This window comes from Cryptomeria japonica, chromosome 7, assembly GCF_030272615.1.
Source record: "Cryptomeria japonica chromosome 7, Sugi_1.0, whole genome shotgun sequence".
NCBI classification, from domain to species: domain Eukaryota; kingdom Viridiplantae; phylum Streptophyta; class Pinopsida; order Cupressales; family Cupressaceae; genus Cryptomeria; species Cryptomeria japonica.
Window position 1 is genome coordinate 28654434 of NC_081411.1, and position 23093 is coordinate 28677526.

The 23093-nt window shown below is 38.3% G+C and overlaps 1 protein-coding gene across 1 annotated transcript in view; it reads right to left on the reverse strand.

Annotated features, from left to right (window-relative positions):
• Window positions 1–23093, reverse strand: part of LOC131078139 (beta-galactosidase 8) — a 299360-nt gene that overhangs the window by 124387 nt on the left and 151880 nt on the right. The gene's annotated exons all lie outside the window — the stretch shown is intronic.

Here is a 23093-nt window from a genome sequence, read left to right on the forward strand (position 1 = left end):
TGAATTGAAGTGAAGGAGATTGGAAAATTGGCTTGAGAGGTGAATTTCGCTCCTGACCCTTCCAAAGGGTCCAGAGCGAAATTCCTAAAAAGCAGTGTTTCCTTCAAAATCTTGTTGATCCAACTCAAGGGTTGAGATGAATAGACCCTAGAGATTGCCTTGGAGAAGGTTAATGATCAAGCAAAGATGAATTTTGACCTAAAAGAGAAAATCGCTCCTGACCCTTCCAAAGGGTCCGGGGCAAAATCCTCAAAAACACCTATTTTTCATCTTTGTTAGATTTAGTCAAGGGCAAGTTGCAAAATTGTGAAGACAAGGACATGGGAGATTGCAAATCTAGGTTGTGAAGATTTTGATTCATGAAGTGAACAAGCCTAGATGAGGGGTTCAAATAAGCCTTGAAAGGATTTAGACCTACATCACTTTGGATATTTTAATGCCTAAGAAATGAAGATTCATCAAGTCTTAATCAAGCTTTAACATTCCTAAGCTAGCCCATAATTTTTCACTAAATTTGCCTATTACAAGACATTTGGGAGGCTGAAACAAGTTCGCATGAATTAAGGCATTTATAATTTAAATAATTAATTTCTAAGCCTTAAAATAAATGAAAAATCCACCTTTGAAGCTTTGGAATTAATTTTAAAAATAAAAAATTATGCTTGAGTGCTCAATACTCATTATTTTGCCTTCTAAACAAGTCGGCTAGCTTGCATAAGTGGTTTTGTTTTAATTTTTTTACCTATTTGCCAAGTCGGCCTAGAGGTAAAGAGAGGTGAGCGCCCTATATAAGGGAGGTGTCTTTTGAATTTTTAAAGTCATTCATTCATTTTCTCTTATGCGAATTTGAGGAGCAGATTAGGAGTGTGAAATTGAGCAGATTGAAGGCAAATTTCCAGATTTTGGAGAATACTTGAAGGCTGGGTGAGGGCGCACTTCTTGCTGGAAGCTGATTGGAGGTAAATTCATCCAAAGGAAGAGTCTAAGATTCAGATTAAATACCTTTCATCCAGCAAATTCTTATTTTTCTTATCCATCTTTTCAAAGTTGATAGCTTGAAGTCAAGGAAGAGGTATGTCTAATCAGTTTTTTTGAAAAGCTTATTCAAGATTTAGTTTGATTTTTCATGACAATCCTTTGAAATTCTAAGTCTTGTACAATCTGATCTATTTCATAATTAGTATCAATTTGAAAATTCATAATCCTAAAGGTTTATCATATTATTTTCAAATTGTAATCTTCTTATTTCCTTGAAAGGTATCAAAAACCCATGTCTTAAGGTATTATCCTCAAACCTAACTTGAAGCCTTTCTTGTAGGTATCAAATGACGACCCCCAAGGCTAGTGGGTCCACTACCCGGCAGGCTCTCATCAAGGAGGATCAGAAGAACAATGAATTGGAGACCAGGATTATGTCCAAGTGGAGCAATATCGGAGACACCAATCTAGGAAACTTCAATGTGAAGAAGTTTCGGGAAGCGCCCTATATTGGCAGGCCGTCACCTGTTGCGAAGAGGATAATTGAGAGTGGCATCATCAAGGCCACAGGTTTCCCTCCTACAGTCAAGTGTCACAAGTTGATGATCGAGTGTGCTCGGCATTATGATTCATATTCGAGGACGATCGTAGCCGAGGATGGAACTGTCTTAGCCTACCTATCGGAGGAAGCTATAAGTGAAGCCTTTCATCTCCCAGAGCAGAGAGACATGATCTACAAAAGCCTAGAAGGAGATAGGTCTATCTATGAGGATGATCATGATTCCTGTCTGAACTTCGTCAACAAGAATTGGTTGCTCAAAAGTCGACCTCGCCTAAACAAGATTCCTAATATAGGAAGAGTTCAAAGACTTGATAACCATGCTCAATCAGGTTACTGGTGCCTCTCAAGCCTTCTTCTTCGACAAATGGATGTTCTTCTTCATACAAGTGATTGTTCAAGGAAAAGGAAAGTTCAATTGGGCTAGAATCATTAGTAACAACCTGGACGTGCAGTTAAGAAGGCTAGCCCCTACCAAGTCTAGTGCAGGAGCACTCCCTCAAACAACCTCTCATTCCTCTCATTAGTCATTTTATGTTTGTTTTGGTCTTGGAACATCTTGAGATGTTTTTAGGGGGTCCAAGGATCCTTTTTCATGTTTATATTGTAATAACAACATTTGGTTCCAAATTGTGAGACCTAGAGGCTTAAGGTGCATTATAAACCTTATAAGCCTACTAAGGTAAAAAATGAGCAAAATATGCTTGTTTTGATTTTGCATTATATTTTGTGTCTATTTAGGATTAAATTGACATGTTTAGTCTCCTAGGATGATTAGGAAACAAGTTGTGTGCAACAAATTGCAAAATTGTCATTTAGTTGACAAAAAAATGGTCAAAAATGCTCATTTGTGAAAGCAACTCTTCACAAAAATGGTTATCAATGGCTATAACCCCCCAAGTTCGGTTATAACTGTTGGAATAACATATGAAATGATCAACCAGACCTTTTGGAGGGTTGGTCATCAGATGGAGTGAAGTTTTGGAAGAAATAAAGACTGTTTTTCCTGTTTTTCTGTGAAAATTCGCTGCAAAACTGTTTGGTACGGCCCCGTACTGTACTTTTCTGCAAAATAAATTATATGGAAATGATCCCCTGCCTCTTACCTTTCTTTTGAGTCCTCTTAGAGCTTTTGAAGTGGTCGGAGGAAGGAGAACATTAGCAACAGTCCAAAACGGGTTGAATTTGGGCCCTAACCTAGAGTTTCAGACAAATTCTTCCCTCCTTGCTAATGGAACCGTTGGAAAATTAGTTTTCTTGGTTCAAAGGCAAGGTTTGGGAATGTATTTTAAGATTATTTTTGTTTCAAATCAGGAGGATGGCTCTGGAGAAAGTTATGCTCTGCCCTAGCCTGGCATCTCCATGTGACAGGTTGTTGGAATGGTAGAGGACAGCAACAAAAAAAACCCCATAACTTGCAACTTTCAATGCACCAAAGCCTAAAACTTGGTGAAAGGTGTTGAAATAGATACCCCAAGGTTTAAAAATAGTCAGTTTTGTTGAGTGACAGGTTTAGAAGGTGGTTCCTTTGTAAAGACATTCAATTAGGCCTACTAGCCCATTTTGAGGATTTCTATGTTTGGAAGTCTCCAAGGTGTGTCAGACCTTACTGTTCGGTTTGTAGTCCTATTTGGTAGTGAATTTGCTTAAGGAACCTTGAAATTGCCCTTACCTTTCTTACTTTGGTTGTTAAGACAAAAATTTGAATTTGGGACCTACTAGGCCTATCTAGGTAACAAGAGCAATTTTGCAAATTTGAGTTGTTGGAACTCTTCCAAGGGTGGATTGGTATTTGTGGAGTCATTTTGGACTTGTGTAACCTATCCAAGGCCTTGAGAAACCCTTGAATCAATTTGGAGTGGTTTTGTGTGATTCTAGCCTGTTGAGTAGTCTCTAGCCTGTGGGGTTGAGTGGGTTGAATTGAGGAATTGTGCTTTTGATCTCAGTAGGGGTTATGGGGTTGAAGTTAAAAAGATGTTGCTGAGATGTTGATTTATTGCTCATAAAGGTGTGGGGTCTAGATTGGGAGTCTTCATTTGAAGAGGAGATTGTCATTTGCATTGGGCAAGTGAGTAACTTGTTGTCAAACAAGGTGTTTATCCAGTACCTCTACATCAAAGTCTTTTCACATGAGTTCATATGTCGTATATTCCTTAGTCAGAAGTTTTGAGTACACAGGGCTTCCTCATAGAGGAGTTGTTGGGAGAGGACCCGGAGAAATAAGGGCTTGTGATTCTTATATTCATCTACATCATCCACCAAGGAATGATTACAAGCTAATCAATGACACCTTCACGATGTATATCACCAGGACATTGCAAGGAGGGATTCATCACCGATTGTCTATCGAGGCACAAGAACTTGTGAAGAAACATGGTGCATGGTTCATTCAGTTTCCAAAATTCACTTATATCAGGGTCCATGGATGTCCACCTCCCTACATGTTGCCAAGGTATCCTACAGATAGGATAATATTGCTTAAGGTGACTAGGCAGTTGGCAGCTTATGCTAGAGCATCAAGACATAAGCATGGAAATGGAATTCCCGTGCCCATCCTTCTTGGAAATTCAATTGAGGTGTGTCCTAATACTCAAGCCGCAGAAGATGCAGAAAAGGAATTATCTCTATATTCATTCTCATCCTTTGCCTCAAGGGAGAATTTCGATCCTCATGGTCATATAGAAGAGACAGTTGGGAAGAAGTACAAGCACGAGTTTCAAGTAGAAGACTTCTGGATGAATATTTAGGATGATGTAGAGGTCAAAAAAAAGATGCATTCCAGGCTACCCTTGGATCTCATCAGGAAATGCAAAATTTACAAAGTAGCCGATCAGGCCCAAGACAGTGGAAGATACCTCCAATCATCCTATGAGAAGGAAGATAAAGAAGTGAAGATAGATTGGAATGAGCTAGAGGTTTCAGACCTAAGAGCATTGATGGCTCCTGTGTTAGCTTGTACTCGTAGATGGGTAGACGTACAACATCAGAAGTTGAAGGAGCAGAATGTATCCATAACATTCACCCTGGAAACAAGAATAGAAGAAGGAGAGGCAAGTGTAAGTCAGAATACTTCTCATTCCGAGGGTTCAAAGAGAAAAGAAGGACCTCAGAAAAGAGAACCTCCCAAGAAGAAACAGAAGGTGAATCCTGATCGCCCACCGAGTACATCTTCTAGGCATGAGAAGGAAGCAAGTCAAGGAGAAGATCAAAGGCAGATAGTGTATGAAATTGATGAGTCTATGGAATCCACGGTGCAGAATGATAATCGAGGTAAAGGGCAGGAACCTCAGCATTCATCTAGTCAATCTCTTCAGGTTGGTGCTAACGAACAACAAGAAGAGAAGAATGATGATGAAGCAACATCTCCTTTCAGAGAAAATAGACCTTTGCCTAAAGAAATCCAAGTAAAGGAAAGAAAGTCTTCAATTCCAGATTGGCTAAAAGAAAGACTGACAACGATAGTTGTGGTCGAAGAGGAAGAACAAGTGTTCGACTTGGAAAGTCTCATAGGAAGCTCCCATGAAGAGATCGAAAAGAGGAAGGCCACAAAGATGTCAAAAGTAATTAGAGATGAAACAGGATCCAGAAAGGTGCAGATAGCTACACCATTGGTAGACAAGTATGAGGATGAGATTCTAGTAGAGGAGTATGATCTAGATACAATTGATCTTGGCCCACTTACCTCCAAGCAGGCTATGGAAGAAGCAACTGATTCAGTGAAGGCGCTTAATGGAAAACTCAAGGAAGAAATAGAAAAGAATGAGAAACTAGAAAAGGAAGTTAGTGCTTGGAGAAATTATTTTAGCCACCTTAATCAGCCTTTAAGGCGACAGGATCCGGCAGTATCACCCTTGCATGCACTTCCTCCCAGATCAGTAAATGAGGCAAAAAGGTTAGAAGAGTTAGAAAAGTTAGAGAGAAATAAGTTTAATATTGTCAGCGGCAGAAAACAAGTAGTGAAGAGAGAAAGTTGAACAATTGTTGTTTTATTTGGCTATGAGATCAATAAAATATTGAAGTTATGGTGTTTTATTGCAATCCCTGTGTCTATTTTCATGGTTGTTTATCTTCTTGAATCACTCTTTGTAGAGATAGCATTTAAATTTTAAGTTTGAAGGACGAATGTTGTGCTTGATCTTCGATAAGACTCACATTCCAAACCACCTCCTTACTAATTGTAAGAACGCCTTGTGTGGTCAACTGGAAACATTGAGATTGATTAAGAGTTCAATCATTGTTGGAGGTATTGATATGTATCTCACTAATAGTATCTATCCCCTTAGTGATTTGAAAATCATTGAATCCCCTTAGAAGATCGCACCAATTCCAGTGGAGTTGTAATCCTTTGGCAATACTGAAATTGGTAGAATCTTATCAAGACCAGTCCTCATTAAGTCATTCTTAGGATTAGTTTAAGTATCTCTTCCTTGAAACCTTTGTCTTTTCATCTTTTTTTGAAACCTGTTAGCATTAGGAGAATCCTATTTCCTCATTTGAAAAGTAGTCACATGAACAAGCTTTCTTTGAAAGTACGAAAGGCCCCTTGAAAAACAGTAAACACAACGACCACTGGTGCTTATCCACAAGTAGAGAACCTACATAAAAGAACCTTGAAGTTTCACCGATTGATCCTTCTTTGCGATATCTTCAGCATTCAGTAACTTTACTCAAGAGAGGATAAGATACCTCTGGGTATTTTATTCTGTGTTTGGTCGTGAACAAAATACACATCAACAAGGTTTTAAAACCCCCATTACCAGTAGCTTGAGTTTATGTTTTTATAAAACTTGTAAATGGGATTTTAAAACCCCTTTACATGTCTTTATAACTTAAAGTTGTTTTTATCATGTTAAAATAAAACTTGTAAATGGGATTTTAAAACCCCTTTACATGTTTTAAGTGAAATCACTTGTAAAGGGAATTCTATTTTCCTATTACAAGTAATTTTATTTGTAATTTCTTTTCTAAAACCTGATTTTGCTTAACATGTTGAAAAAGTGAAATTTGAAACTTGTTATATCCTCCAAAAAACCCGATTTTCATTGTTTCATGCATTTTAAACTTGCTATTTGTTCCAAAAAACCCAAATTGCAAGGAAAAACATTTTTTGAGGATTTTTAGCAAATTTCTGTGGAGAATTTGTTGGAGGAGGAAGGCATTTAGGATTCCTTCCTATTTCCATGCATTTTTAGACACCTTTCACGCCACATGGAGGTTAAGTTTGCTGGTTTTTTGGTTTATAATAGCAAACACGTTTTTTTGCCATTAGAAATGCCACGAATCAGCAATTTTATGAATCGTTTTGTCTTGGTATGCTAAGGCATTGAGGTTAGAAAGAGTCTTGACCATTTTCCATGCCATTTCTCATGCATTTGCTGCCACGTTTTTCAGTTTTGGGCATTTTTTCAAAAACATGGCTAGGGTTTTGGAATGCGGTTAATTTCTTTTTTAGAGTTTTTCTTTCTTCTTCCAAAGATTAATCATCTTGTTGAAGAGGCATTTTCAGATTGGAGCAAGGTAAGATTTCTTTTCTTCTTCTTTCATTTTTCTTGTTTTCAAATATGTTGGTTCTTCCCCCCAAAAAAATCAGTTTTATGAGAGGAAATTCCCCATTTTACAAAGAAATTTGTAAAGTAAAGTTGTTCTTCCCCTTTGCAATTTCTCCTTCATTACTTGCATTCGGGTTTTACAAACCCGATTGCAAGTAAGAGGAAAATAGTTGTTCTTCCCTTTTTGGACAATGACTTAACCTTCTTTAGTCCAAAAATCAAGCTTCAATGACGAAAAAATCAAGTTCTTCCCAATTTTAGGTTTTGAAATCCGGATTGCAAGTTGAAAGTTCTTCCCATTTTCTTGAAGACGATCTTCCAAAAATCTTTTCATTTTCACTCGCATTCATTTCCATCATCCGTACATACCATTTCATCCACTCATTTCACACCTTCATTCGTTTTCCCCATTTAAAGTCTACTGGCGGTCAGCCATCCAGAACCCGAAATTGGTCCAAAATGCACTCAAAAACACTTGAAAATGAGTTTTAAAGGTCCAATTACAAGTGCAAACTTGTAGTTACCCATTACACATATGAAGTTGCATGTTTGTTCCCCACAATTGCAAGTTAATGCTCTTGTTTATCCCACACATGTAATGCAACTTCCAAAACCCGAAATTCACTTGTGAGCCCATTTTTGCATCAATTTATCTCTTCCCTTGTTAGTCCAGTTTGCACACACAATCTACCAAATCAATGGATTAAGGCATGGGCCTTATTTTGCAAGCAGATTTCAAGATTGAAGGATGATACAAAGAAGAGATACAACAACAATTCATGGTTGAGAGCATAGAATGCTTTCAAGACAAAGATGGTCATAACATGAAAAGAGGAAGGAAGTTCTTTCCCTTATGAAAATCGAATCCAGTACTACCCCAAGCAAGAAGATAAGGTTGAAGTTCGTTGGCCAAGGACACAAAGATCATTAAGGATGCAAGTTCCCATTCCGGTTCAAGACGTCTTTACCAATCCAGAATACTTCAACTTCTAGCATCCTGAAGCGACATGAAGATCATCACAGACAAAGGACGATGCAATTAGAGTCATGTCTTTGGACACATGGAATAGTTTTAGTTATGCATTTGTAATTTCATTTTGACAAGTTACGTGTAAAAGTATTTTTGTAAAATGCAAGTTACACATTACTTGCACTTTTGTAATTACATGTAAGGCAACTACAAGTTGTGTCCAATTAGGACTGTAGTTGGAATAAGTCTTAGTTAGTTATTGAAGTCTTAATTAGCTTTTGAATAAGTCTTGGTGGTTGAGAGAATCTCTCAAGTTAGTTAGGATCCTCCCACCTTTTTCTCAAGGCTCCTCTTCTATAAATACTTGAGGGGTCTATTGTAATTTTTATCTTTTTGTAAGCAAGCAAAAACTCTGTCAAATTTGCAGCAAGAAAGTCTTTGAACTTTTATGTGTAAATTGAAAGATTGAAAGGAATAGAAGAAAATCACTCAAGCTTTGAGTCTTTGTGCTACATTCTTGAGTTGGTGTTCCATATTTATTTCTTGCAAGTATTCCTTAAAGAGCTTAATCACATCTGATTTGCAGTCTTTGTGCTACAAGTAGTTGAGTTTAACATAAATTAAAATAAATATTTTGTTGAGAGAAGCTGTAAGTCTTTGTTCTTACACTTGTTCTTAAACAGAATTTAGAAGTAGATTGTGTGGGAAATAGCTGTGAGTCTTTGAGCTTACACTACTTCTCATTGTTTTAGTAAGAAGAGAATAAGTTATTTTAGTCTTTGATCTGTCATAACTTGTCCTTTATAGCATTAGTATAGAAAAGGGTAGATAGGACTTCATATAATCAAGTCTTTGAGCTTGCTATTGTTGTCCCGTCCTAAAGGAAGTCTTTGCGCTTTCAGGAAACTTCATTTCCTTTCTTTCATATCATTTGAAAGTGGTTACTGCTGTTTATATTCAATTGCTATCCTTTTTTGTGAAGAGAAAAGGATATTGTCTTTCTTGAAGGAAGAAGAAAGATTGCTGTCCCATCCCTATTATTTTCAAAGTAGTAGTTAGATAGGAGGAGCCTTCCCTTAATTAGGAGAGTTTTTACTTGTGTGTTGTGGTTGAAACCATAATTTTGTATATTTCCTCAAGTGTACAAAATTTTCAACCAACGGAATGGTCCGAAAAGGCACAAACAGTGTTTTGAGCGGTTTAAGGGGATCATGAGTTCCTGCCCTATTCTGGCTTTTTCTGATTTCACCAAACCTTTTGAACTGTAGTGTGATGCATCTGGTGAAGGTGTTGGTGCAGTCCTCATGTAGGATAAGCATCCTATAGTCTTCGAGAGCAGGAAGTTGAGAGGACCTGAAAGGCTGTATTCAATTTATGACAAAGAAATGCTTGCCATAATGCATGCCCTTGCGAAGTTCAGGTAGTATTTGGTGGGGAGTAAATTCATTGTTAAGACTGATCATAATAGTCCTAAACACTTCATGCATCAGAAAGATTTGAATGAAAGACAGCAGAAGTGGGTGAGTAAGCTATAGGCTTGCGATTTTGATATTGAGTATGTTAAGGGGAAGAACAATGTTGTGGTTGATGCCTTATCCAAAAGGCCCCATTTGAGCTCACTATGCGAGCTTACTGTTGATTGGAGGGAGTTGTTGCTAACTAATTATGCCAAAAATCAGTTTGCAACTAGCATTATAGAAGGTACTTTTCATGATGAAAGGTACAAATTGGTTGAGGGGTTGATACTATACAAAGGAAGAGTCTTCATTGTGGCTGAATCTAAGCTTAAGGAAAAGATATTGAAGACTTTTCATGATATCCCCCTCGCTGGTCACCAAGGTTACTTTAAAACATACTGGCAGATCCGAGAGAGATTCTCTTGGAAAGGACTTAAAAATGATGTCTTGAAGTACATCAAGGAGTGTCACACATGTCAGAGAAACAAAGATGAGCACACTCTGCCAGCTGGTTTTTTACAACCCTTGCCTATTCCCGGTAACAAATGGGAAATTATTTCCATGGACTTCATCACTCGGTTGCCACGGGCTCAAGGGAAGGACAGTATCTATGTGGTGGTGGACAGACTCACAAAGTTTTCTCATTTCTTTGCCATCACCAGTTCTTTTACAGCAGCTCAGGTTGCTAAAGTGTTCTTTCGGGAGGTGTTCAGATTACATGGGTTACCGAAGAACATTGTGAGCGATAGGGACAGCAAGTTCCTAAGTGCTTTCTAGCAGGAGATTTTCAGATTATGTGGTACTGTGCTCACTCCAAGCACCAGTTATCACCCACAAACTAATGGGCAGACCGAGATAGTGAATAAGTGGTTGGAAGGATATCTAAGAAACTATGTCTCGGAGCAGCAGAATACATGGGTGAGATGGCTTCACCTAAGAGAGTATTGCTACAACTCCTATCACATGTCCATCTAGATGTCACCATTCATGGCACTATATGGTTATGAAGCTCCTAGCTTCACGGACTTGGTATTTAGTGATAGAAGGACCCCTCAGGCAAAGGATATGATACAACAAAGTCAAGATATTTTGAGGGTTCTGAGGGACAATCTCCAGCATGCACAGAATCAGCAGAAGTTGTATGCTGATCAGCAGTGAATTGAGCGCACCTTTGAGGTGGGCGACATGGTTTATTTGAGGCTCCAACCTTACAGGCAGTCTACTCTCAAGAAGAGTGGAGTTGAGAAATTGAAGCCACGATTCTATGCGCCTTTCAGAGTCAACAGGAGGATTGGAGAAGTGGCGTATGAGTTGGAATTACTGGCAAGCAGTAGGATCCATAATGTATTTCATGTGTCTCGCCTTAAGAAGGCTCTGGGACATAATGTTGTTGCTTCAGCTGAGTTACCTCTGCTTGATGAGGGAGAGTTGGTTTTTGTTCCTGAAGCTATCCTTGATTTCAGAGAACGATCTTTGAGGAGAAGAGTGATCAGGGATTACTTGATCAAATGGAAAAATTTACCAGCACAGGATGCTACATGGGAAAATGAGGAGATTTTACTACATCCAGCCTTACAGTTGCTTGAGGAAAAGCAATTTTGGGGAGGGCGGACTATAATGTCCCCTTCTCATTGATGTACTTCCAATGGTCCAGTGGCCTATTCCTGAGACCCGTAGGCTATGTGGAATGCAGACTTAGGGTTTCAATCTTTGATGAGACGAGAACTTACTATTTTTAGTAAGTCAGGGGTTAGCTATTTTGGTGATACTGTCCTACTGAGCTCTCCATGCTCTGTCACTGGGTGCGAAGATCATGCTTTTCGGAGCAGTAGTTCATGACTTACTATTTTTAGTAAGTGGCAGAATGGCATATTTCTATTTTTGGCAATGGACAGGATCCTGATCCTACAATAGTTCAGTGGCTTTCCTTGCTCAGCTTCATCCTGGTTTTGACAATAATCAGTATTGGAGTCATAAGTGATATAATTAAATATTATTTCCTTATCCTAAGATTTAATATTTAATTAATTTGATTATTTTTACTATTGATTTATTGGCTTTGGAAATGGTGCATAATGTCTCCTAAGTGCTAGGCGAATTTTATGTCTAGAAAGGGACGCCAAATTTATAATGGAGATATTATTTTATTAACCACACATGTTTGCTAAGTCAAGTCGTGTTCCTTGACTTACTTGGCGTGATTCTTTGACTAGGTATGGCGCCATCCTTGGGTAAAGGAAATGCAAATAGAAAAGTTGAATTTGGGCGAATTTGTGAGCATTTGCATTTGGTTTTGGGGAGTTAGAAGTTATAAATAAGATCCTTGGGCTCCATTTTGCTTCATCTTATGAATTTGCATTGTTATGCTGCCGAATTGGTGATTGAAAAATCTGAGCTTCGAAGTGTGGCTTCCTAGCTAAGTCTCAGTTTCGTACTTGCATGACAGTACCTAGCTATGTCTATGTATTTCCCGTGCTCTTGGTGAGTGAGATGCAGACTGTGGAGTGTTTTGTGTGAGATTGGAGTGTCTTTGGGTTGCTCGTCGCAGAGCTGCTGAAAGTGTATTTTGCTCATACCTCTTGGCCACGCGATTCCATCATTCTGGGTACCGACTCATCCTTCCTTCCTACCACTGGTGATGCATCTTGTAAGTTTTTAGCATCTTATTTTGTGTGTGGAATTTTATAATGGAAATCAAACTTCCTAGGTTAGGTGTGGGGTTTAGTGAGTGCATTGGGAAGCGTGCAAAATAAATATGGGTGTTTTGATGGCTTCCTTTGGGTTTGTTTTCATTGTAGCTGGTATACCATTTGTTTAGAACTGATTTTGGGTGAATTGGGTGAGTAATGAGGGAGTTATGAGTGTTTTAGTGAATCCATAGGCTACTGGTTTTGCAATTCCAGCCTGCAAATTTTGATGTTAGCAGAAATTTCATGCTTATTATTTGGATGTTCAGCATTACTCTCTTCTCGCACTATCTTGATTATGTTAAGGTTAAGTAGTAGTACTACTAACCAATTCTGGCTTGTAACTCTCACTCCGCTAAAAAGTGGAAGAGGCTGGCTTGCCGCCTATTTTCAAGTAAATTGTAATTCAGTCCTATCGCTGCAGAAGTGGTTGAGTGATACTTAATTGTAATGGTCCTCCCGCTGCATAAGCGGTTGAGTTGAGATTGTTTTGTAATTTCAGTCCTCTCGCTGAAATATTGCGGTCGAGTGATTTGTGCTTTTGTGTGTTCACCGCCAAGTCTTTCGTTTTCCCGTTGGATAAGCGGAAGGGGCTGGCTTGCCGCCCAGTATTGTATTCCACTTCTACTTGTAGCAGATTTGAGATCTAACGATCCCCTCTTCACCATATGCTCTCACCTTCCCACATTGGGCACTTGGTGATCAGAAAGTGGAAGGGTTGCTTTTTCAGCAAGTTTCAGTTTATATTTTCTAACCTTAACGGGTTATCTGTTTGTGGATGATTATTATTGACCTAAAAAACAAAACAAAAAAATAACTGGGATATTACATTGCATATGAATCAAAATATTAAGGATGTTTTGATTTGTCTTGATATTTTTCATGTCAATTTGTGACTGTGTATGGTTTATCTTCAAGGAAGGAACTAAAGTCTATTAGAATAATATCTTTCTTTTTGAGTTATTAATGGTCATTTAAGTTGTTTCTAATTTCGCCTTTAGTTAATGATTGTTTCTTTTAGAAACATCATCTTTGTAACTCTATTTAAAGGACCTTTGTCTCCTTGATTAATTGAACATCGATTCTTTGAAATCCAAATGTTTTTGCATCTTTATTATGGTATTAGAGCCTTGGTTATTTTCGGAATAATTTTTCAATTAAAAATTCGTCACGAATTTTTAACAGTTTTTTTGAAAAATTTATTTGTTTATTCAAAATTGCTACTTTGGCAATTCGTTTTGGCTGCAGCTACTAAAGTTTTCTCGCTATTTTCTACCCTCTCCCGCAACCAGTCTCTCCTGCATTTCGCACAACCACGCGACGCGTTTTTTTCCCACATGCAGATTTTTTTTCTGCCATTTTTGGACGGAAATCTGCATTTTCGGCTAGGGTTTTGACACTCCAGATTCAATCAAAAAACTTTTCTGAGCATAGATTCGTGGTGGGTTTTTCGAGATCTCAACTGGGTCGTTGTTAGAATTTTTTGGGTGCCTCGATTTTCATGACTCGATTTTTGAGCCAGCGGATCCAGATTCCGACAGCAGATTCTTTTTGGGTTTTTCGCAAGGATTTCTGGGTTGTCTTCGGATTTTTCTGGGTCAATCGAAATTTTTTTTGAAATCCGTGCCATCCGTACTTCATTTTTTTAAGTCTGTACCTGCATTGGGATTCAATTTTTTTGAATTTCGTGTTAGCGCCTCTTCTTAGTTTTTTTGTTTTCCATGCATTGAGAAACGTGCAAGATGGCGTCATTGACCAAGTTGATGTTGGAAGGTAGTCAGGTTTTGTGCACTTAGCATCTTCTCAGTACCTCATTTTTTGTGCCTCGAAAAGCGTGAAGATGGTTTATGGGCATCGATGTTTGTTTCGGTTTTTAATATTTTTTTACCTTAAAAGAAATTCTGATGGGTTTTAATATTTTTTCCCTTAAAAAAGTCTCTGGGTTTTTAAATATTTTTTGTCCCTATAAAAAAAAATCATGGGAGGGTTTATGATTTTTTCCTCAAAAATTGTACTTTGTTGCAATCTGTTTTTAGTCGCACCTGGAGTTGTTGTGCGAACATCTACACTAGTCTCTTGTTTGCAGTCTATTTTCGGGCATCTTACTCATCAGCAATAGTTTGGAGGGTTTGCCGATTTTTTCCTCAAAATCGTGACAGTTGTTCTTGGTGTGTCTTTGGTTACAGGGAGGGACAGTTCTCCAACATCAGGTTGGACGGTTGGTGTTGTTTTGGGTATCTCTAGAAGTTCTGCAGTTTCTAGGAGGGTCGGTGGCAGACTCATCTCAAGTGGCAAAGTTAGTGGCAGGCTCTTGTCTTCTGTTGCAGCGTGTTCTGAGAAGAAGGGGCAACCTTCTCTGTTATTTCTCTTGGTAGTTAGAACGATGACCATTAAGGGAGGGTATTAGAATAATATCTTTCTTTTTGTGTTATTAATGGTCATTTAAGTTGTTTCTAATTTGGCCTCTAGTTAATGATTGTTTCTTTTAGAAACATCATCTTTGTAACTCTATTTAAAGGACCTTTGTCTCCTTGATTAATTGAACAACATCGATTCTTTGAAATCCATATGCTTTTGCATCTGTATTAAAGTCTGTATGCAAGTTATTGTAAATCTAGGAAATACTTTATGGATTAACAAGAATGGTTTATGTAACAGTAGGAGTTACATTAATGTAAGGCATTGATATTTGAATGGCTCCCTAACTTGAGTCCAAGTGTTGTTTGGGTTTGCGTTTGTGACCTAGGAGTTGACTTTGTGCCTTGGTATAGACACTGGCTTGTTGTTATCTAGGATTTGTTTCAGAAACATTTCCAAAAAATCAAGTCAATCTTCCCTGTTACCTTTTTCCCCTTTTTAAGTTTCTCTGTTATGTGTGTTCTCAGATATTCTCAGAGGTAAAGCAAATGGGATTTAGCTCGAATTTAAAGCAATGCATGTAATGTCCTTATGTATTTGATAACATTCCATCTTTCGTACGCCTGTAGGTTGAGATGTCGCAAGGTTATTATCTATGTAGGCCCAAAATAGGAACACCCTCCTGAGTACGATGGAGCTCGAAGTGAAGACGGATGTGAGAGCCTTGTTACTATTGGAATTTCCTATCCTTAGTCTGTTGATAGTTAAAGACCACATTGAAGGCTCTATCCCCACCTTGAAATGTGATGAGATCCTTAGGATTGAGGGTTGCAGGAAAAAACACCAATAGAGCTATCCTGCAGTCATGACCTGACATTTGGAACCTTAAGGTTGTCCCCTTAGATCATCTAAATGTAATGTTCCCTTCTCAATGGGGAGTAATCAGGGGTCCATTAGCCTATTTCAGAGACCCGTAGGCTGATTGAAATGGATAATTAGGGTTTCCTATTTTTGTGGAGTTCTGCACGAGCCATTTGAGGATGGTCCAATGGGAATTCTACATTTTTGTTCGTGGATTCCTTCTAGGTTTTTGGATAGCTTCGCAGTGGTATGACATGCAATCAATTAAGGGGAGTTTACAGAACTTACTATTTTTAGTAAGTTGGTGGCAGCTGTTAGGGTTTTGAGATTATTGTGAGTTCTTTGAGCATCCTCTCACGATTCAAAAAACAAGTTGTTTGGAGTTGTTTTCAGGACTTACTATTTTTAGTAAGTGCCATTTCAGGCAATTCTATTCTTAGCAGAGCAGTTCAGAACTCCAGTTCAGTCCAAATCTTGGTTCAACACTTCAATCCTCAATCTAGTTGGTATTGATCAGTATTTGACTTGCAGAATGATTTATTAAATATTAACACTACATTCTAAAGTTAATATTTAATTGTTATTTGGATGACTTTGGAGATATTAAGCATGTTTTATTTAAATGATTTTTATTGCTCTCCTAAGTTGGGCGCCTTAATGAAATAATGTTTTAAGTTGTCAATTGTGGACCTTGAAAAATGGGCAAACTTGTCTAGATGGGGCGAATTTCTCCTTGGGCGCTGTTGTGACGTTTTCACACATCGCCCCATTGCAAATGGGGACCCATGTTTTTGCTCGTTTTGCTCGTTTTCGCTTTGCTTTTTAGGGTTTTGGTTTAGTTTGTCAGTTGTCTGGATTAGGGTCAAGCCTTAGGGTTTTTTCATTTTGACGTTTTCAGGCCAGAATCCAGTCAGTCTTGAGAGCTTTTTGAGCTTCCTTTCGTAGGATACAATTTTGAATAAAGTGAATTCGCCAAAATGGTCTATTTTCAATTGGAAGTTTGAATGCAGAGTCCTAAATTTGTCTAAGTGTGAATGATGAAATTGTGAATTTTGTCCAATTGAGTAATTTTGACCAAATTTTGAAAATTTTGATATTTGATCCCGGGCATTGGAAATGATTTGTTTTTGCCTTGAGAAGTGATTAAACTTGTGAAATCATGATATTTTGGCCTGTAGAAGCAAAATCGCTCCTGTCCCTCGGTCAAGGACCGGAGCTCGTTTTCAAAAATCTTACTGTCTCTGCAGGATCAAGATGATTTTTTGATTAAAAGTGGTAAAGGGAGGCATGATCTTTCCATTGAATATAATTTGAAGAATTTCATGAGCACGGAAATGCCCCAGGAGTAAAATTCGCTTCTGTCCCTCAGTGAAGGACTGGAGCTCAAAATCAAACATTGCCTTGTCCTTGCAGGATTTGAACAACTTGACGATTTGAAGAGGTCAAAGGAGATACATTTCATCAGTTGAATATAATTTGAAGATGCGAACATGAGGAAAAATGGACCAAAAATGCAAAATCGCTCCTGTCCTTTAGCCAGGGACCAGGGCGAAATTCAGTGTTAGCTCCCGTCCCTCTCCCAGGGACCAGAGAGAAATTCTTCATAAGGCAAAATTCAGGCAAAAGCAAGCAAGTTTTAGGTTTGAAGGCAAGAAAGGAGGGTGAAACGAATTCGTTGAAGACAAATTGAAGATTGCAAGATGCTTGATGAACTCCAAATTGGCCTAGACGCTCCTGTCCCTCAGTCAGGGACCAGAGCGATTTTTGCCTTAGGTCAATTTCCTGCCAGGTTTGAATGAATTCCAAGCCATGGATGAATGAAATGAGGTACAACAAGACCGTTGAAGATAAATTTAGAAGTTGGCAAAGTGTGATGGAGCTTAAAACATCAAATTCGCTCCTGTCCCTCAGCCAGGGACCAGGGCGATATCTTAGTTATGTGCCTTTCCTCCAAGTTTAAAACCACTCCAAGTCAAGGTGAAAGGTGGCAAGGACGTTTTGAAGCATCTCAATAAAGAACGAAGTATCAAAGGTCGCCAATATTGAAAGAATTACACCAAATGTCCCAGTTCGCTCCTGTCCCTCAGGTAGGGACCAGAGCGAAATTTTCATGAGGGCCTAAATTTTGAAGGTTTATCAAGTTTCAAGTGTCCAAAAGGGATCAAGGGACCTCATTCTACATGGTGAAAGCGATTGCAAGTTGATACAAACAAGTTTGAGCCCAGGATGCCCAAATTCGCTCCTGTCCCTCAGTCAGGGACCAGGGCGATAATCATCATATCACTCAAATCCTTCAAAAATCACGCCAAGTCAAGGTTGTATAAGGTTGCACAAGGTCTAAGGTGTCTTACGTCGAAGGGTGATCAAATTGAGTCCAGAGCCTAGATCGTTCCTGTCCCTCATCAAGGGACCAGGGCGATTTTTCATTAAATCATTCGTTTTCCTTCAAGATCACGTCAAAGTCAAGGTTCGCAAGATCAAGGATATCATTTGCAAGGTGATGAACAAGAAGTAAAGTTTGAGAGATAGCAAATGTTGGCCAGAGCATGAAGTTCACTCCTGTCCCTCACCAAGGGACCAGGGCGATATCCACCTTAGAGGGCATTCATCCACCAAATCAAGACGATCAAGCTCGAGTTTTTTGGCAAACATCCCAGTCTCAACGTGAAGATGGAGGTTTTGAGCGTGGAAGGCGAAAGATTCAAGACTAAATTGATAATTCGCTCCTGTCCCTTAGTCAGGGACCAGAGCGATAGGTTTGTGTCCTTACCTTTTCCAAATTTGGCGCTAAAACATTCTTTAAATTTTATTAAATGCTAGAAAAAAATCGATAAATTTGAAAACCAATTAAAGTTAGCATTTAACATTAGCGCATGGGCCTTTATTAATTAATTTTTGCCTTTTAAAAATCGAGTTTATTTAAAATTATAGGCATTAAATTAATTAATTATAAATAAAAATGGGGCGCTTGATTTAAAATTTGTTTCATTTTACAAAGGTCGGCCTTTAAGTTTATTTTAAATTTGCCTTATTCACCAAAGTCGGCCTAAGGTAATGATGAGGGGTAAGCGTCTATAAAGGGGGAGGTGAAAATTTCATTTTCACATCATCATTTATCATCTTTTCATATGCGATTTGGAGTATACAAAGGAAGTGCGAAATTATCATTCAAGAGGAGGTGCGAATTGTGTTCAAGGTGCGAGTCTTATCAATAGGAAGGCACAAGCATTATCAAAGGAGTTCGAGTTTCAAGTTAGGCGAACTTGCCAAAGACCACGTCAAAGACATCCCCAAGGGTGGCGAATTGATAAAGAGGACGTTCATTATCTTTCAAGATCACGTCGAGGCCATCTAACATTAATTTTGCCTAGGCAATCCTCATTTTGTATTCTAGTGTTAGCTCTTAAGTGAGGTATGGCAATATGGATTTATTGTTTTGATTTTGAACGTTGATCGTCATAGCTTAAATTTTGAATTTTGAAATTTTGAATTCCAGTAGCCCAATCATTTTTTAGGAAATGATAATTCAAGGACTTATCATGAGGTTTCCTAAAATTAATTTAATCTATGCTATTCATTGCAAAATCATGTTACTAATTTTGAAATGTTGTGTAGGTATCAAATGGAGATCTCATCAAGGAAAATCAAGCCAGATCAAGGACGGTCTTCGCCGGGACGATCAAGCCAGGACAAGGGCGACCTCTTTCAATCCGGCGTTCCAAGGCGAGGTACATCATCACCTTGCACATCAAGGACACATGGAGTTAGAACAAGGGCTCGTTGAAGAAGCAAATAGTTCCAGATGAATTAATTAAAGCAGGCTTCTCAACAACATCAAGTTGAATATTTATCAAGTTACAAGTGTCAGACGAGGTGGCATCCTAGTCATCACGTCTCCAATCAGTGAGGTCCACCTCAGCATGTCCAGATTCAATGTACTTAACTCATGGAAGGTGGCACAAACTCCGATGTACCTACCCTGGCTATCCATTGGTCAATTTTTCTAGAGAGGACATGTGTCCAAGCAATACAAATTTATCATTGGTCAAGCATTAAATGTTATGTAATGGTTGTAATAAACCCTAATTAGGGTTTTCATTGTTGAATCTTGGCCATTGATCTTGAATTGATCTAAGCCATCAAATTGTATTGCGGGCACTATATAAGCCCTGACATTTCATTTTGTAAAGAGAATTAGAGATAATATAGAAATAGTTGAAAGCAGTTAGTAGATAGAGAGTAGTTAGAAATTGATAGAATAGCAATTAGAGTAGAATAGGAGGACAAGGCAAGAAATTGTTGCCGTTGATTGTAAACAAACTCCATTTTCATTGAAGTAATGGTGAAGTGTGTCGTTTCTTGCAATTTGCATGGTTTCTTGTTGAGTCTTCAATCCTAGATGGTAGATGATTAGATGAATGGAGGAAATGTGATTGATTGATGGTGGAATTCGTATATCCATACTACTAGCAGTTTGTTGATTGCAGACTTGCCTTGTGTAGTCAACTGGAATCGTTCAGCTTAAGCTTAACTTCAATTGTCGCTTCTTCATTGATATGCATCAACCTGACGGTGTCTATGCCTGCAGTGATGATTTGAACATCATAAAGCTTCCCTTAGAAGATCGCACTAGCCTTGTGGAGATGGTCCATTGATGTCAAAACAAGACCTAGTTAGAGTTTCATCAAAAATCAATCATTGCTCCTACATTCTTAGTATTAGGATTAGATCCTCTCTTCGCCCTCATCTTTTTTCATTTTTTCAAATCTAAGCTAGTAAGAGCCTGTGTTCCAGCAAAGCAGATCAGAAGTTCAATCATCAAATGTAAGTCCCCTTGTGATTCCAGCAAATCACATCATACCACAGAGAGCTTATCCACACGTAGAGATCCTACATATAAGAACCTTGAAGTTTCTCCGATTGATCCTTTTCGCGATATCTTCAGCATTCGGAAACTTTATTCAAGAGAGGATAAGGTACCCTTGGGTATTTTATTCTGTGTTAGGCTGTGTACAAAATACACGTCAACAGGCGCCCATGTGGTGAAATGAAATGGAAATGCAATGCCATTTTGAAATAAAATGAAATGTAATTTGCTGTGGGGGAATTTGAGAGCAGTTGACTTTGAATTTGGTGGAGCAAATGTTATAAATAAGAGCCTTGGGCTCTCATTTTGGGCATCTTGAGAATTTACACCGTTATGCTGTCGGAATGGTTAGTGACTGAACTTCGAAGTTGGAAGAGCTTCCTAGTTGCTTCAGTTTCGTACTTGAGACACAGTACCTAATTGGATAGTGTTTGATTCAGTTTCAGTGTGGTTTTGGAGTTTCTTTCTTGCTGCTCTGATTTTGGTGTTGCTAGACGTATGGTGGCTGAAGGCTGAAGCAATCTTTTGCTCATACCTCCCTACATATTGATCAACTCGTTGTGGGTATTGGCCCAAAAATTGACCATCATATGGGCGATGAAGTCCTCCAAAGGGCAAAAACCAATGTTTCAAGATGAAATTTTCCTTGCTGGTTGAATTTTTCTGCTAGGCCGCCCCTTTCCTTTCTGTCTTGGGATGCGTGCCTTGGTTTTTGGACTCCGAAGTTGCAGGTTTGAGGTTCTAAGTTGTTTGCCTAAGCCATATATCTCATTTTCTTTTGATTTGGTATGATTCCGTGTTGATTTGAGTGAGTTGTGAGTTTTTTGGTGTTCTCGGATGTGGTTGGTTCTGCGTGTTATTGACTTTCAGATTCTGAACAGCAAGTAGTGCTTTAATGTTGTGTGACTTTGATAGTGGATTGCTTGAGATCAATATTAAGCTTCTTATCTAATCTCATATCTCTATTTTGTAAGATTGTTTTAGTAGTATTGATCAATCATTCTTGTTGCATCTTATTTGTAATTCCCACGGTGCAAGTGGAAGAGGATGGCTTGGCTGCCTTCTATGTTTGTAATCAGGAAGTGAGTTCAGTCCTCCTACTGAAATACTGCGATAGAGTTAATTTGTTGTAATAAGTCCTCCCGCTGAAATACTGCAGTTGAGTTGATTTTGTTGTATGAAGTCCTCCCACTGGAATACTGCGATTGAGTTGATTTTGTTGTAATGAGTCCTCCTGCTGAGTTACTGTCGTAGAGTTGATTTGTTTGTGTGTAGGTGTTTCTCCTTGGCTAGTTTACCACCAAGTCTTCTAGGTTTCTATCCAGCTGAAAAGTGGAAGGGGCTGGCTTGCTGCCCAAAATTGTTATCAATTTCAGTTTTCAAGCACCTAACGATCCCCTTAACACTATATGTTCTCACCTTCCCAGGTTGGGCTCTCAGTGATCAGAAAGTGGAGGGTTACTTTCAGCAGCATTTGGTTTTCATTTCCTAACATTAACAAGTGTTGTGTCGAATGTAACTTTGTGATAAAATCAAATAAAATTAAGGGGGATACTACACTAAAACAGCATTAGGGATTCCTTACACAAGAGAGGATACGATACTAAGCAACATTCTATTCTACGTTGACTTGAAGGAGTTGGTTATCCGACTTTAGCCATGTCAACAAATAGTAGTTCTAATATTTCAAACTGAATACTTTGTGCTCCATTAAATTTTAATTGTAAGAAGTAATGCATATTCTGGGAAAATAGTTTTGGTTCAATGAATGATCAGTATTTTTAACAGTTTTAATACATGATTTGCTTATATGAATGCTCTAAGTGTTGATGCTATCCAAAGACTATAAATACAAAACGAACCAGTTTTTGACAAAACAGCAGATTACTTCATTAAGAGGGAAAAAGTACACTGAATGAATGCATAGCAACTGTTTGACAAAATTCTTCAAGTCTGTTTGGAAAGAGATTGCTGCAAATAGGGGTAGTCTGTTACATGTGTTTCATAAGCCAATTCATGATTGCATCCTCCTTTGTTTAGTATCATCTACTCATTACTCATGAAGGGTATTTCTCCCCACATTCATCTACACTATCTCAAAATAGGTCATTATTAAGGTGGCATTCAATCAAGGTGTTGTCTGCATCAATACCACATTAAATTATTTGGCAGTCTTTTGTTAAGTAGGGTGTACCTCATAGAAAGTGTTTCAACTGTAGTTTCTTTTGTTTTAGCCTTACCCTATTGAGCTCAAGTAAACACATTCTTACACACGTCATCAATATGAGGTAGAATTGCACAAGGTAATGACACCTGTGTGCACGTGTCACATTACAAATTGCAATGATACTTGTTCATAGATTTAAAAAAATTGGCCGTGTTGCGGTGTTTTGTCCTTTGCTACAAATGGGCATTACAGAAGATAGATGGACCACCTATAACAAAGACATTTTTCCTGCTGGTGCAATCAATGACAGAAACCACAGTCTTTTTCAAAGCTCCACTACAGGACTTAATGCATAGAGAAAGCGATATGCACTACCAAAGACTGATCTAGGATCATTTATTTTGTTGTTTAAACTACTTCCTTTTGTTTTTCTCTGTTCTCTGAACAAAGTACAACTACAAAAACTGTCATTTATCAATATACTAGTTTTAATGAAATCACTGCTGTTTGAATTTGGCATCCTTTGATGTTCCACTACAGAAATTTTGTTTTATCTTCAGAATATTTTTACAATTTCTTTTTCTTTACAGCATGGTTGTCTCCTTGTCCCTTTTTGGTCCTTGTCTACCTCTTTTTTGCT